The sequence below is a fragment of the Cervus elaphus genome, chromosome 1 (assembly GCF_910594005.1).
Source record: "Cervus elaphus chromosome 1, mCerEla1.1, whole genome shotgun sequence".
NCBI classification, from domain to species: Eukaryota; Metazoa; Chordata; class Mammalia; order Artiodactyla; family Cervidae; genus Cervus; species Cervus elaphus.
In genome coordinates, this window is record NC_057815.1 from 39,605,276 (window position 1) to 39,619,791 (window position 14,516).

Sequence of the window (14,516 nt, forward strand, 5' to 3'; positions counted from 1 at the left end):
GGAGCCTGAGGTGGGCTGAGTGTCCTGAGGGTGTACCTCAGGACCCAAGCAATTACCGAAGTACAACCGAAGCAAGGTTTTTTGGTTTTTGTTTTTTCTGCATGAAACTATCAAAGACATTATTTAAAAGCATACTGAGAAAAGGTACACAAAAATGAAGCTAATATAAACTTATTATTTATGCCACACAAGACGACTGAGGCTAACTTTCCTAAGAATTTTCTGGGAAGGATTCTCATCTTGTGTGTGTGTTAGTTGATCAGTGTACAACTCTTTGCGACTCCATGGACTATAGCCCACCAGGCTCCACTATCCATGGAATTCTCCAGGCAAAAATACTGGAGTGGGTAGCCATTCCCTTCTCCTAGAGATCTTCCCAACCCAGGGACCAAACCCAGGCCTCCCACATTGCAGACAGATTCTTTACCATCTGAGCCACCAGCAAAGCCCCATCTTACTGAAGGTATTTGTTATTCAACTACTCCATTAGGAGTCCTGGGACCCCTATGTGAACTTTTAAGAACTAATATTCTTCTCAAAAATTTATTCTAATTATAAAAATTATGCATATTCTCAGTAAAATAAAGTATACACAAAAAATCCCACAGTTCTGAATTAATCATTATTAATATTTTAGTGGAGTCCTTCACATAAATGGGGTGTACATGTGAATGTGTGTGCGTGCCTGCCTGTGTGTGTATAAAATTCTTAATTACTAAATTATGATACATCATATAAGTATACCAGAAAGTAATTTAGATATCCTGCTCTTGTTATAAATTTAGATTGCTTCTAAGTTTTATGATTCTAACAAATGCTACAATGAAAATCCTTTTGCAAATATATTTGTTCTGATTTCAGTATATATCAAGAACATCTTTGTAACATCAAAAATTTCATGGACTCCAATGTAGTTTTACTACTCAATTTTTTAAAAATCACAGTGGCATCAATATAGCCTGTATTACATAATTTTTTGTTGTTACAACTCAAAATAATAATGATTGTAACCCAAAGGGATTTGAGGACGCTTCAGCTTCGTATAAAAACTATGTAGTGGGACTTCTCTGGTGGTTAAGAACCCACCCTGAAAGGAAGGGGAAACGGGTCCGATCCCTGGTGGCAGAACTAAGATCTCACATGCTGCAGAGCAACTCAGCCCAGGCGTCACAACTACTGAGATCATGCATCATAGAGTTCGTGCACCGCAATGAAAGATGCCACATAATGCAGCGAAGATCCCACATGCCGCCTCTAAGACTCGAAGCAGACAAGTAAATTAACTAAAAAACAGACAAACAAAAAAACTATGGCACATTCCTCTGGATCTGAGGTGCACAAAAACAATTATGACACTCTTCTTATTTTAAAGGCATTCAGAAACTAAGAAGATGAAATCAACTTCTAAATTTAGGTTGTAAGTATGTTGTTCCTATAGAAAACACTGAAAACCCTTTAACGGAAAGACTAAACAATGAATTTACTCATATCGCAAAGGATGACCAGGGAACCCTTAAAGTCTTCCACAACTGGGTTAAGTGGCACTCTTATGTGGTCCCATAAGCACACCACTTGCCCTATTTCAGCACCTGTTTAAACCACTACATGCCCCATGAAACTGTGATACTAACAGAAACAAGGGATGACCAAATATTTCCTTTGACCCAAGCACTGTCCATCTAATCAAAGCTATGGTTTTTCCAGTAGTCATGTATGGATGCGAGAGCTGGACTATAAAGAAAGCTGAGAGCCAAAGAATTGATGCTTTTGAACTGTGGTGTTGGAGAAGACTCTTGAGAGTCCCTTGGACTGCAAGGAGATCCAACCAGTCCATCCTAAAGGAGATCAGTCCTGGGTGTTCATTGGAAGGATTGATGCTGAAGCTGACACTCCCACCCTTTGGCCACCTGATGTGAAGAACTGACTCATTGGAAAAGACCCTGATGCTGGGAAAGACTGAAGGCAGGAGAAGGGGATGACAGAGGATGAGATGGTTGGATGGCATCACTGATTCAACGGACATGAGTTTGAGTAAACTCCAGGAGTTGGTGACGGACAGGGAAGCTGGCGTGCTGCAGTCCATGGGGTCGCAAAGAGTCAGACACGACTGAGCCACTGAGCTGAACTGAAGCACTATCCCAAGCTCTGCAAAGGAAGAGCACGTGTGTATCTTTTATACCACCACCATATCCTCAGGATTCCATACAGTGTCTGGCAGCAAATATTTGCAGAATGAATGAACAAATAAATAAGTGAATAAAAGAGAATTCAACTGACCATTTTTTTTACCTTAACTTTTCTATGCCCTTGAGGTGTCATATTCTTAATATTTTATTTGGAAATGCTTTAAGACTTACAGAAAAGTTGCAAAAATAGTAGAGCTCTTATAACCTCCTTTCCCCTAATGTGAACAACGGCACAATGATCAAAACTGTGAAATTAACATTGTAAATGCCACTTCATCACCTGGACAGTTTGAAGAGTACTGGTCAGCTATTTTGTAACATGTCCCTCCACTTAGGTCTCATTGATGTTTTCATATAAATTGACTGAGGTCGTGGATCTGGGGGAAGAATACCACAGAGGTCATGTGCCCTTCTCAAACCTTTTGCATGCATGTGTGATCAGTCATGTCCGCCTCTTTGCAATCCCACAGACTGTAGCCCACCAGGCTCCTCTGTCCATGGGATTTTCCAGGCAAGAATATTGGAACAGGCTGCCATTTCCTCCTCCAGGGGATCTTCCCAACTCAGGGATCAAGCCCACGTCTCTTGGATCTCCTGGCAGACAGTTCTTTACCACTTGAGTCACTGGGGAAGCCCTTCTCACATCACGTCAGCCTAGACGCGATATCAGGTTCTACTGGTGATGTTAACCTTGGCCACTTGGTTATGCTGACGTATGCCAGGTTTCACCTTGGAAAATAACCATTTGTCCCTCTCTGTCTGTTAGAATTAAAGTCACTAAAGTTTTGTCCATGAGAGGAATTCAGGTCCACCTCCTAGAGAGGGAAATCTATAGAATTTGTGGATATATACACATGTTGAAATCACTAGAGTAATTAATAAACATTTTGGAGGAGATACTTTGAGGCCATGCAACTATCCTGTTTCTCCATCAACTTTTGCTCATTAATTTTAGCATTCATGGTTGGATCTTGCCTGTAGCAATCACTACTACGGTGTTCAAGTGGTAATTTTCTATTTCTCCTACTCCTTTAATTGAATTTCTCTTGCATAGAAGAGTTTTGCCTTTCTTCCTAACCATTTATTTATTCAGATATTTATTTACATTAGTATGGACTCAAATGGATGTTTATTTTATTCTTTGATTTTAATCCAATACTATCATGATTAATATTATTGAGCAAGCTGTTCCATCTTGGCCAGGGGGTGCTCTTTCTATTACAGCCGGCTAAAGAAAATTAGGGAGAGCTTAAAACTAAGTTAGCAGGAACCAGTGAAAACAGGCAAACAGTGGGGAAAAAAAAAAAAAGCCAATTGAACATCAATTTTGAAACAGATTTTAGAAAAAGATAAAGAGAGGAAAAGTACATCATTGCTTCAAAATAAAAACAGTAATAACAAAAGATTTGGGAATCTGCCTTAATACTGTGTTTACAGAAACCTTTTCTAATTCCAATGAGAAGGACCATTTACTTTCTTATAAGGCAGCTGGGAGGTAAGAACACACTACTAAGAGGAGGAAGATGAGATAGAGTCAAACTCTAAGAGACTCGGGTGCTCCCTGCAGACTGCAGCCTCCACTGTGTATGTTTAAATATTACTCAATTAAGATCAACATTCATTTTTTATTAATGTTCTTCTGAGACAATGGCTCTTTTATCTGTGTTTTATCTTCCAGCTACATTAAGACCAAGGACACTCTCACAGAAGATCTAAAGGAGGAGACCCTGATGAATTGGGAGTTTAAAATACAAATGGAACTTCCTTTGTCTGTCTTGACTTGTTTTATTAACATCTGAAGGTTGATTTATAGCAGATTAGCAGGCGGGAGAGGACTGTTTGTCCAATCACTTTACTTAACACACACAATTAGAAAAAACAAACATTCAAAAACCAGCTCCCTTCTATGGGCTAATAGGTGGCACATTCAGTTCTAAAATAGTCACTTCCATCCCCGGTACCTACTGCAGTGACCAAGGACAGGTGCACCCTATCTCAAAATCACAGAAAAGCACTGTGTACAAAACACTGGTTTAAGAGACCTAGCTTTTCCATAAACACAATGAAAACGCGTGTACAAGGATGTCTGTGGTGGGAATGGTGAAGTCAGATGGATCCAGGATCAAATCCTGTTTCCACGTGAAGCTCTGTGACCTTGAGGAAGTAATTTCACCTAAGCCTCAATTTTGTCACCTACAGAAATGAAACTATTGAGACAAATATTGTAATGACATTGCTATATGTGGAATTAAAAAAATAGTAATAACAGAAATGAATTTACATAGAAAAGAGTAATAGACCCACAGATACAGAAAACAAACTTGTGGTTACCGGGGGGGCAGGAAAGGATAAATTAGAAGTTTGGGACTAACATACACACACTGCTAAGTAGGAAACTAGCAAGGACCTACCAAGTATCACAGAGGACTATGCTCAGCATTTCCAATAACCTATAAGGGAAAAGAATCTGGAAAAGAATCAATGAATCACTTTGCTGTACACTTGAAACTAACACAATATTGTAGATCAACTTTACTAAATGCAGGGATGACCGTGCCCAGGGCCGACAATACAAGGGTTCAATAAACACTGGGAATGTACGATAATAATGAAGATTTCTCTTAAGATCCTCATTTCCTAAAGTACAAGGATAAGCTGTAAGAGGGGTGACTTCAGTTACCAAATAGGAATGCCATGGGAGTAAGCAGATGGTTGTACTTCTCTATCTCTTAGGAAGGAAATGGATATATGCAGAACCATTACATTAGTAATGAAAAGCTGGTCAGAATGAAGAAAAATTTATGGCATGAAGTAGACTTGTATTTGCACTTGAAATGAAGTAGGTTTGACTGCCTCGGGTTTATCCAGGGAACAACTGTCTGATAATTTTTAAAACCACGGAATCCTAACATTCGTCCACTTGTTTTTAGGAATTCAATAAAGGTGAGTCTAACCTCTCTGAAGGAAGGAACTTGTATGTTTTGCTCTTGGTTCCTTCTCCAGCACCTAGAAGAGTGCCTGGCTCTTTTTTTTTTTAAAATTTATTTTCTTAAAGTATAGTTGATTTACAATGTTGTGTTAATTTCTGCTGTATAGCAAAGTGATTCAGTTATACAGATTTATGCATTCTTTTTCAGATTCTTTTCCATGATGGTTTATCACAGGATATTAAATATAGTTCTCTGTGCTACACAGTAGGACCTTGTTGTTTATCCTTCTTATATATAACAGTTTGCCTGCGCTAATCCCAAACTCCCAATTCATCCCTCCCCCACCCCACTCCCCCTTGGCAACATCAAGTCTTTTCTCTATGTCTGAGTCTGTTTCTGTTTTGTAGATAAGCTCATTTGTGTCATACTGTATTTTAAGATTCCACATAGAAGTGATGTCGTGTGCTATTTGTCTTCCTCTTTCTGACTTACTTCGCTTAGTATGATCATCTCTGGGTCCATGCATGTTGCTGCAAATGAGAAGAATGCCTGGCCTCTGTGTCTTATGCCAACAGCTGGGCCCTGTGGCTGCTGCATGCCTACTGTTGTTATGTTTTTAAGTTCCTGCTGTTTTATCCCTCCTAATAGCAGCCACTGCCTGTTTCCCTCCAAAAAGAAAAGGCTTTTCTGCATATATGTCTTATGTTCTTAAAGGCCCCAGCACTGATCCCTCATAAAATTGTAGCAAAGACTTCCTCCTCTCTGCCACTGGCCATCCCTTCCTGTGGCTAAGCACAGACGCTCCTCCTACAGTACAGAATGTCTTATCAGATGTTTTGGGGCTCATCAGTTCATTGGTCAAAAACTTGGCATCATGAGGAAGCACAGAAAAATAATACATGTTGTAAATATTTTAATTTAAAAGTAATTAGCCTCCAATTAAAATAAATAAATTAAAAAAAAACATATAGCTGTACTTTCACTGACCAACCTCTTATGTAAAATCCAAGCCTTTTCTTTCAATTGCTTTGAGAATCAGTGAGGTTGCTTCTTAGTGAGCATATAACTCAACTAGCAGGACACCATCCTTAAACTGTGGTCCCTGGACCACAGTCTCACAGTATAAGGAAAACTTGTTAAAAATCAAATTCTCAGGCTCCCATCAAGATCTACTGAATCAGTAACTCTCAGGGTGAGGCCCGGCCATCTGTTTCAATAAACTTCCAGGTGAGTCTGATGACTTCTGAAGTTTGAGCAGCACTGCGGTGACAGATGAGACGTACAAGTGTAGATGGGTAGCCTCTACCTGCCAACGTCCGGTGCACCATGGGCATCAACCAAGGATGTGCAGAGTGCCTGGGTGCACCAGTTACTCCAGTGAAACAGTTACTTACATTAAGATAAACACAGCATTATCAGCTGTGCCTTAATATCAGGCAACTGTCCTTTAGAGTGTCTTTGACAGATGCTGTTCATAACCACAAAATGCATCATTTCTGAGCCATAACTAACATTCACAACTCCTAGTTATTCTGCTTCTCGGCTGGGATCTCTAAACAAGGCTTACTGTGCCACCCTACTCTGCCCATTGCCTCCTATTAGAGATGAGAGAAGCATCCAGCAGCCAGTGGGGGTGGTGGGCTCACACCTCCAGCCACGCAGGCCTGGACCCCAGAGAGGTTGGATACCTTGCCATGAAGCAAACCACGACATACATGGTGTGTTATTTTCCATGTTTACCAACTTAATACCTGCTCCATGCAAACCAAAGAACAGCACTCTCTTCTTCGACTACTCGCTAATTTATAGCCACATGAGTATAAACATTTTCCTGGGTTCTTTTATCATTCATAACTTTGTTCTGTCAGTAATATCTGTCATCCTTTGTAGTTCACTAAGCTCTTTCAAACCTGAGATATCTTTATTTCTAAATGGAATCTGAGATGAATTTTGATAAACATGTATTCTGTAGCTTAATAAAAAAGGGATTTTCCCCCTTAACTACCTGAATACATAAATGTTTAAAAAGTTTCTGAAACCTGCCTTTGCATCAGACATTGAAAATTCAATGCCAAAATAATATTAAAAATACACAAAACTGTAGGAAATTGTTTTAACCATGATGTGCTAAATAATAAATCAGAATACAAGTTACTCTGCGATTATGGGTTTTCTCCATTCTTTAAGCTTCTCGCCTGTTCCACATCAGTGGATCGACAGCCCTTTAGTTTAACAATTATGCACAGAGGCAATCTTGTTAGGACTTGATAAAACACTGTCACTGTGTTTGTTCCTGCCATGCAAAGATGCTATGGTAAAAGCTAGAATGTACCGAGTTGCCTCCACTAAGGCGATGTGCCCAAACAAGAAAGTTAAAGCAGAATTCCAATGGACTGAACGTAAGCTGAAGGGCTTGAGGGCACATGTAGGTGACATCACTCAAATATGATTTTGTTTGTAGGTGACTCTCTATAATTACAGCTCAGACTAACCGATAGCTGGTTGGGCTGGCTGGTCCACTTTGCCCCCTTTTGGAAGCTAATGCATTTCAGGTGTGGAGCCTTTTCCCGAGCTGAGAGCTGCATTTTGAGCAGTGTGTTCTCAGGCGAGGCCAGCCAGTCTGCTATCTCCTTGAGGGATATTTACCTACATATTCAGTTCAAATTTACAGTGCCTGGCTTGCGAATGAAATGCCACTTAGGAAGAGAATGCCGTACCATTGTGGGAGATAAATCAAACAAGCACTTCTTATTTTAGCCCACGCTGGAAATCACACATTGCTAAAGCTGTATGTAGGTTATCGGCCCAACAGAAACACGTGCCACCCCTTTCAGCGCATTTCCCCAGCTACTACACAAACGAACCTAAAATTGCTTTCTTCAGCAGAAGTCTCCTCCCTGAAGAAACCAATTAACCCCTTTGATTCCTTTAAAGAATATGATGACTGAAAGGCAATCGAATTGGGTGGAAAGTGTAACCCTTGAGAAGAACACTTTCAAAAGAAGGAAGATTTAGAAACAGCACCCCCCCCCCACGCCGCCCCCTGGAGGTCAGAACTGTGTTTATGACACAGTCATGGGACTGAATTCAAACCTCAGGGGAACAAGACTTGGTAACTAAGGTTGGTCTTGTGAGCAGAAGGGTTATTTACTTCTGAGACTATATCGTTAACACATATCAAACTCGGAGGAGTGGTGATGTCACATAGCGGCTCCCTTCTGCCGATGGTTTCACGGAATCATCTTGCAGTGAGTTTTTACTAAGAATTGTTTTGCCGGTGGTGTTGATGGGTTTGCTCTGAATCCCTCACACTGCTGGCCTTGCAGGCGACAGCCCACACATTTGGGGGGCAGCTAGCTGGGGGTAGGAGGGTGGTGCCTAGGATTCTCAGCTGTAGATATCTACTCACAGTACAGAGATGCTCCGTGTCCTTTCTTTCTTTTTTGCTTTTTAAAACTTTATTGCAACATAACTACATTTACAGTAATATACTCACATGGGTTAATAGAATGCAACTTAACTTATCCTACACTGTTTGTACCAAAAACCTGGTACATAGTTTGCTTCAAAAAACACAAAGGGTTTGCAATCTGGTTTTTCATCTATTACAAATGTATATAAAAGATTCTTCATCAAATGCTGCTAAAGCAAACAGCTAGAACCTTGAGGAATTAACCTTTGGTTTGCCTCTGAAAACTAACATGTATTGCACTGTAAAAGTTTATAAAACTGGTGCAATAAAACACTGTTGTCATGCTTCAAAGCCAGTTTACAAATTTCAATAACTAATGGATATTGGTTGAAAAGGGTGGGAAGAGCCTATATATACTTGTGGAAACATAAAAGGTATCCAATCTAGTTAACATTACATGTAGATTCCAAATTACTTGAACCAAGATTCAGATAAATTTTAAAATCTGAATGAACACTACCAGTCCATTGCATCTGCTGAAGTCAGCAAGCAAACTCTGCATAGTAGGTGCTTTTCTGATTTATGCAAAAAAGAAAATTTTCTTCCCCATAAAGACAATCTTGATTTTTACATTTGAGCTTTGGGTCCATTTGACTTGGCCACTGTACTAAAATATTTGCAGACCTGGGGATATGTATTTCAGCTCGGGAAGTGGAAACGATGCTGAAAAAATGACGGAGGCTTATTCTGAGACCATCCTTTTCATGCAAAGAAAAAAAAACTCTCACCATCACAACAAAACCAGTTTCTCTCCCTCTCCTCAGTCACTCTTAGACTACCTATTAGTGCTAGGGAAGTGTTAATCACTCAGTTGTGTCTGACTCTTTGCGACCCGCATGGACTGTAGTCTGCTAGGCTCCTCAGTCCATGGGATTTCCCAGGCAAAAACAGTGGAGTGGGCAGCCATTCCCTTCTCCAGGGAATCTTCCCAACGCAGGGATTGAACCCGGTCTCCCGCATTGCAAGCAGATTCTTTATCATCTGAGCCACTAGGGAAGCCTAGGAAAGGGTCCACCGAAAACCTCTGGCTCTGTGCTCAGTGAAAAAGCCCCAGATGTGGGAGGAACAAAGGGTTGCTGGCCCCCCGGCTCAGGGCCCTGCAGGCAGTAATGAGAGGACCCAGAGCCGGGCCCAGCACTGCGTCTGTTTATTGTCTGCACGTTTTCTTCTTTGCTTTCTTGATGAAACTGTCAATCTTCATAATGGCGTTAGCAATCACAGGGCTGTGCTGTGAAGCGGCTTTAAAGGCGTCTGATAAAGAGAAAGCCTGTGCTCTCCCGGTCCTGGGCCCCTCTTTAGAGTCAGTTACCGGTGATAAGGTTGGGCAATCTGACTTGTGCGGAGGACGAGAAATTTGACTTGGCAAGTCAAACTGCCACCACCTCGACAGGCCAGGTGGGCCCCTGGGCTGGCCCCCTTCCTGCCCTCCCCCGGGTGAGCCTGACGTCAGGGCGCCGCCCCGTCTCTGGTTGGCCGCACTGCCCGGCAGGGGGTGACAGTGCTCGGGCGGCACAGCGGGACCGGTACTTGGATGCCCTGGTTCCAAGTCTTTCTCCTGGCTCCTAGACTGGTGTTCCAAGAATAACTTGTCCCTTCTGGGAATTCCTTGGTGGTCCAGTGGTTAGGACTCTGCGTTTTCACTGCCATAGGCCGGGTTCAATCCCTGGTGGGGGAACTAAGATTCTGCAAGCTATGAGGCGTGAACACACACACACACACACACACGAGAGAGAGAAAACAGAATAACTATCCCCACACATGACTGAGCATCATGGTATGACGTCAGCAGGCCGATTAAGCACCTTCAGCATGCTGGCAAATCCAAACTAACCCGGTGCCCCATGCTGAGCTCCTGTATGGCAGGACAGGGACCCCGAGTGGTCAGTGAGAATGCCCCAGCTCGCTAAACTCCCCCTAACCACTATCAGAAACAACCCACAGACCTGAGAGGCCTGGCGTTCCTTCCCAGGGCAACTCTTCACCAGCAGCTTTCCCCGGCCAAGTGGGCAAACCATCAAACTGCAGCCCACTTCAATGCCTCCTTTGTCCACCCTCCATTTCCGTTATTCAGGTCTCCTAAACTGCAGACCATCCAAGGGCACAGTGAGGTTGGTGCTCCCAATTAGTTATTCTTGAAAACCAGGAGCGGTACTACACATTCAAAAAGGAAAACTGCTTAGTACATACTCCGTGGGGGCCTCCAAACGGCAGGTGATTCCACACGCCATATGTGATCCAACATCTAAAGGCACTGGGGGAAAGCAGAGAGCAGAGCTCGCGCCTCCACTCTGATTCCCAACCACAGAAGCCAAGAAATTCAGGTTCAGAATTGCAAAGTAGTGTGAATTTCACACGCAATAATACCTATAGAGTCACGTGACTGAAAGCATCTGTCACCTGCCTGGCCCGCTTGCTCTCTGCACAGTGGAAGTACGCATGCACACTGACACAGTTGGATAAGGGGCCCCTGGAAGGGAAGCTGGGTCCCTCTGGATTTTATGAGGCTTTTAAGGAATAACTTCTCTGCTCGAGTATCTTAGAAAGAGTTGACTGCACCAAAATAGGCCATTTGTCAGGCAGTTATGTGCTGTATTTTTTCCTGCTGGAAATTATGCCTTCTGCGAGGAAGGTTTAGGTGACGAAGGATTTGTGTAAAACTGTGCAGTAGTCAGCTCCCATGATTTCCTTCTCAAATACATCCCAAAAGGGACATGCATTTAAGCAGCGCAGCAGGCCAGTGTGACCAAAATGACAGTGCTCTTTCCAATTTATACTTCTAAAAGAGAATAAGCAGACACGCAATAACAAAAGCCTTTAGTCTAGATTTCATATCAGACACTTTGATGAATAGTAGCCTAAAGGGCAACATATTTATAAGTTTTAAGTCTCTCTTGCAACACAAACTGTCCTGATTTATCCCTATGATAAAGGCAGTTCTGAGAGCTACTTTACTGTATTTATTATTTTACAGAGGGGGGAAAATGTTGATTCGGCCCTCAATCTGCCACTGTTGGAGATATAAATGTTGGTAAGAGACCAGCGCTGATGTCTATAAATATTAATCTCTTCACCATAAGTTCTCGGCAGCCCCCTCCCCTTTTCTTCCAGAACGTTTCCCCCTTATTCTCGCTGCATCTACAGGATTTGCTTTATTGGCTTAAACCTTAAAAGGACTGGAAAGGGTAGCCTCTTTGAAGCCCATTACTGACTGGGTAGGTGATGGCCCCGTACAGCTCCAATTCAATGTTTATTTAAAAGAAAGCTCTGTGGACAAATGTCGATACCTCTTTTATGAACTGATAAACAGGCACTCTTATCTATCTGTATATCCTTCCGACTTTCACCTCTACTCCCAATAAAAACTTCAATATGGAGTACAATCTAAGATGATTAAGTTCCTTTATTTAAGATGGAATCCTCCTTACTCTGATCCTAGAATAGAAAAAAAAAAAAAAAAAAAACAAACCCAAAACACTCCCACTTTCTCTAAAATCCATTTTCTTGGTTTAAGGCAGTTAATAAATCATTTTGGGGACACACCTCAAGTCGTGGCTTCCTTCAGCTACCTGTGAACCGTGGGGAGTTTATTCATTAGCAGGTACGAAAAACATCTGAATACAACCAACAGCTTGTGTTTTTCTACAGTGTCAAAGTGAACTGTTCATTAGCATTTGTGAGAAACGACCAAGTCACCAAAGGGTATTAAGCCAACCGAGATGAGGGACAGAGGCTTAGGGGCTGATGTGTTAATTCCCTGTCCTGGATTAAACACCAGAGACAGGTCCTTAACACAGCTTCACCTCTACTGGGCTGAGCACCAGTTAGAAATGGATGCCTTCCCAGGAAGTAAAGGGCCAAGATATATAATTATAGCCATTGCCAAGTTATTAAATTGAAGTTCTTCTACATATAAGGTCTGGGGCTAGCTATAGTCAACTACTTACTCTACACTGCTGTATATTTGTACCCATTATAGGTGAACACGAGTTATAAATTATTTCTATTCAAAGAAGTACTTCTTGGAGATGGGGACTCTTAAAAGACAAGACTCTACAATACAAAGACTAAGGATTTTCAAGGCAGTTTTCAGAAGTTTCACTAATACCATTCTTGGCTAAATTAGAAAAATGCTTGGCATAAACACTCTATGTGCTGGTTGGATTGGCTGCCAAAGATCCACTGAGATGTGGTATTCCATGTGGATATGCATCTTTAATTAGTCTCAATAGATTTTATATGTATTCAACATTAATCTATACCACCTGTCCCAGACTAAAGGCATGAAAATGGTTCTTCCTAACCACTCTTCCACAAAAAATTATTCTGTTCCTTTTTCCAATAAATTCTGAAGGCTCTCTGGAAGGTCTTAAATGTTGGTTTAACATTACTTCTATTATAGATTTTTTTTTTAAATTGCAAAGACTATTACCCTATGATTTTGTTAAAGGCAAAGGAAAGCAGTTCAAAGATGTGTTATTAAAATCCTGACCTGAGACACCAGCAACAGTCTCAAACATGGATTTTAATTGTAGTCAGCGCCTTTCTCATTTCTATTAAGCCTCCTAGCCAAGGGATTATAGTCAGCTGCAACATGTCTTCAACTGTTCTATCTCAGCTCAGAAATCGGTTTTTTGAGTTCAAGCACTATAAACAGAATTTTTGTTTGCTGTTGAATAGTTCACTAGGGTTTCAGGTTTAGTCAGGTGTACATAAATAGCTGGTGCTCCTATTTTAACATGCAAAAAACCCCAAAAAACAAGCAATTAATTTAAAAGTCACTAAGAACTACTGGGTTGCACAAAAAAGTTCATTTGGGTTTTCCCTGTAAGCCATGGAAAAACCTGAATGAATTTTTTGGCCAACCCAATAAATGAAATTTATTAGCTAGATTGTGATGAGTGTAACCTCAAAAGAAGAAAATCTTAACCCCTCCAGAATTCCATGGAGTTTAAGCTTTCAATAGGATCCTACATGAAATGTTTCAGGGTGACAGATTCCACAATATTCATGAATCATTCAGTAATTGTTTTTCAGAAGAGACTCAAAACAAGAATACTTCTACGACCAAACACTTTAGAAGCCACCTATTCTGACTGAGCTTTATTTCTGGGAGAAAGAAAAAAAACATCACAAAGTTTATACAATGGAAAAGCAGACAGAGAAGACAACTTTAACTTCTGCTCATTGCTAAGCAGGTCGGAGGCCTTCATTTCGGGGCAGTAGGGTCAAGACAGCGCTGGAAAGATAAACCACTACTATACTAGCCTGTTTCCTTGAAAGCTGCTCAGCTGTCTCCTTGTGAACACACAGTAGATAGCCTAGCCAGATACTGGAAGCTGTATTTCTGGTCTGACATGAAGGCTAAAGAACGAAACTGTTTTGCTATATTAAGTCACCTCCTTTATGACCATAAGTGCTCTAAAACAGTGGTCACCAACCTTTTGGGCACCAGGGACTGGTTTTGTGGAAGACAATTTTTCCACAAACCACGGGTTGGGGGATGGTTTCAGGATGATTCAAGTGCATTACATCTACCGTGCACTTTATTTCTGGTATTATTACATTATGATATATAATGAAATAATTTATACAGCTCACCATAATGCAGAATCAGATCATCAGACATTAGATTCTCCTAAGGAGCCCACAACCTAGATCCTTCACATGCACAGTTGACAGGAAGGTTCAAGCTGCTATGAGAATCTAATGCTGCTGCTGATCTGACAGGTAATGGGAGCCATGGGGAGTGGCTATAAATACAGACGAAGCTTTGCTCACTCATCTGCCACTCACCTCCTGCTGTGTGGCCCTGTTCCTAACAGCCATGGATCTTTAGCGGACTGTGGCCCAGGGGTTGGAGACCTCTGCTCTAAAAGGTCCAAAGGGCTATCTCCAGGCTAGATGTCAGAATACGTGCATGTGTGCTCA

General features: G+C 41.5%; 1 protein-coding gene across 4 annotated transcripts in view; it reads right to left on the reverse strand.

Annotated features, from left to right (window-relative positions):
- CADM1 (cell adhesion molecule 1) overlaps positions 1–14,516 on the reverse strand; it is a 346,265-nt gene that overhangs the window by 90,307 nt on the left and 241,442 nt on the right. The gene's annotated exons all lie outside the window — the stretch shown is intronic.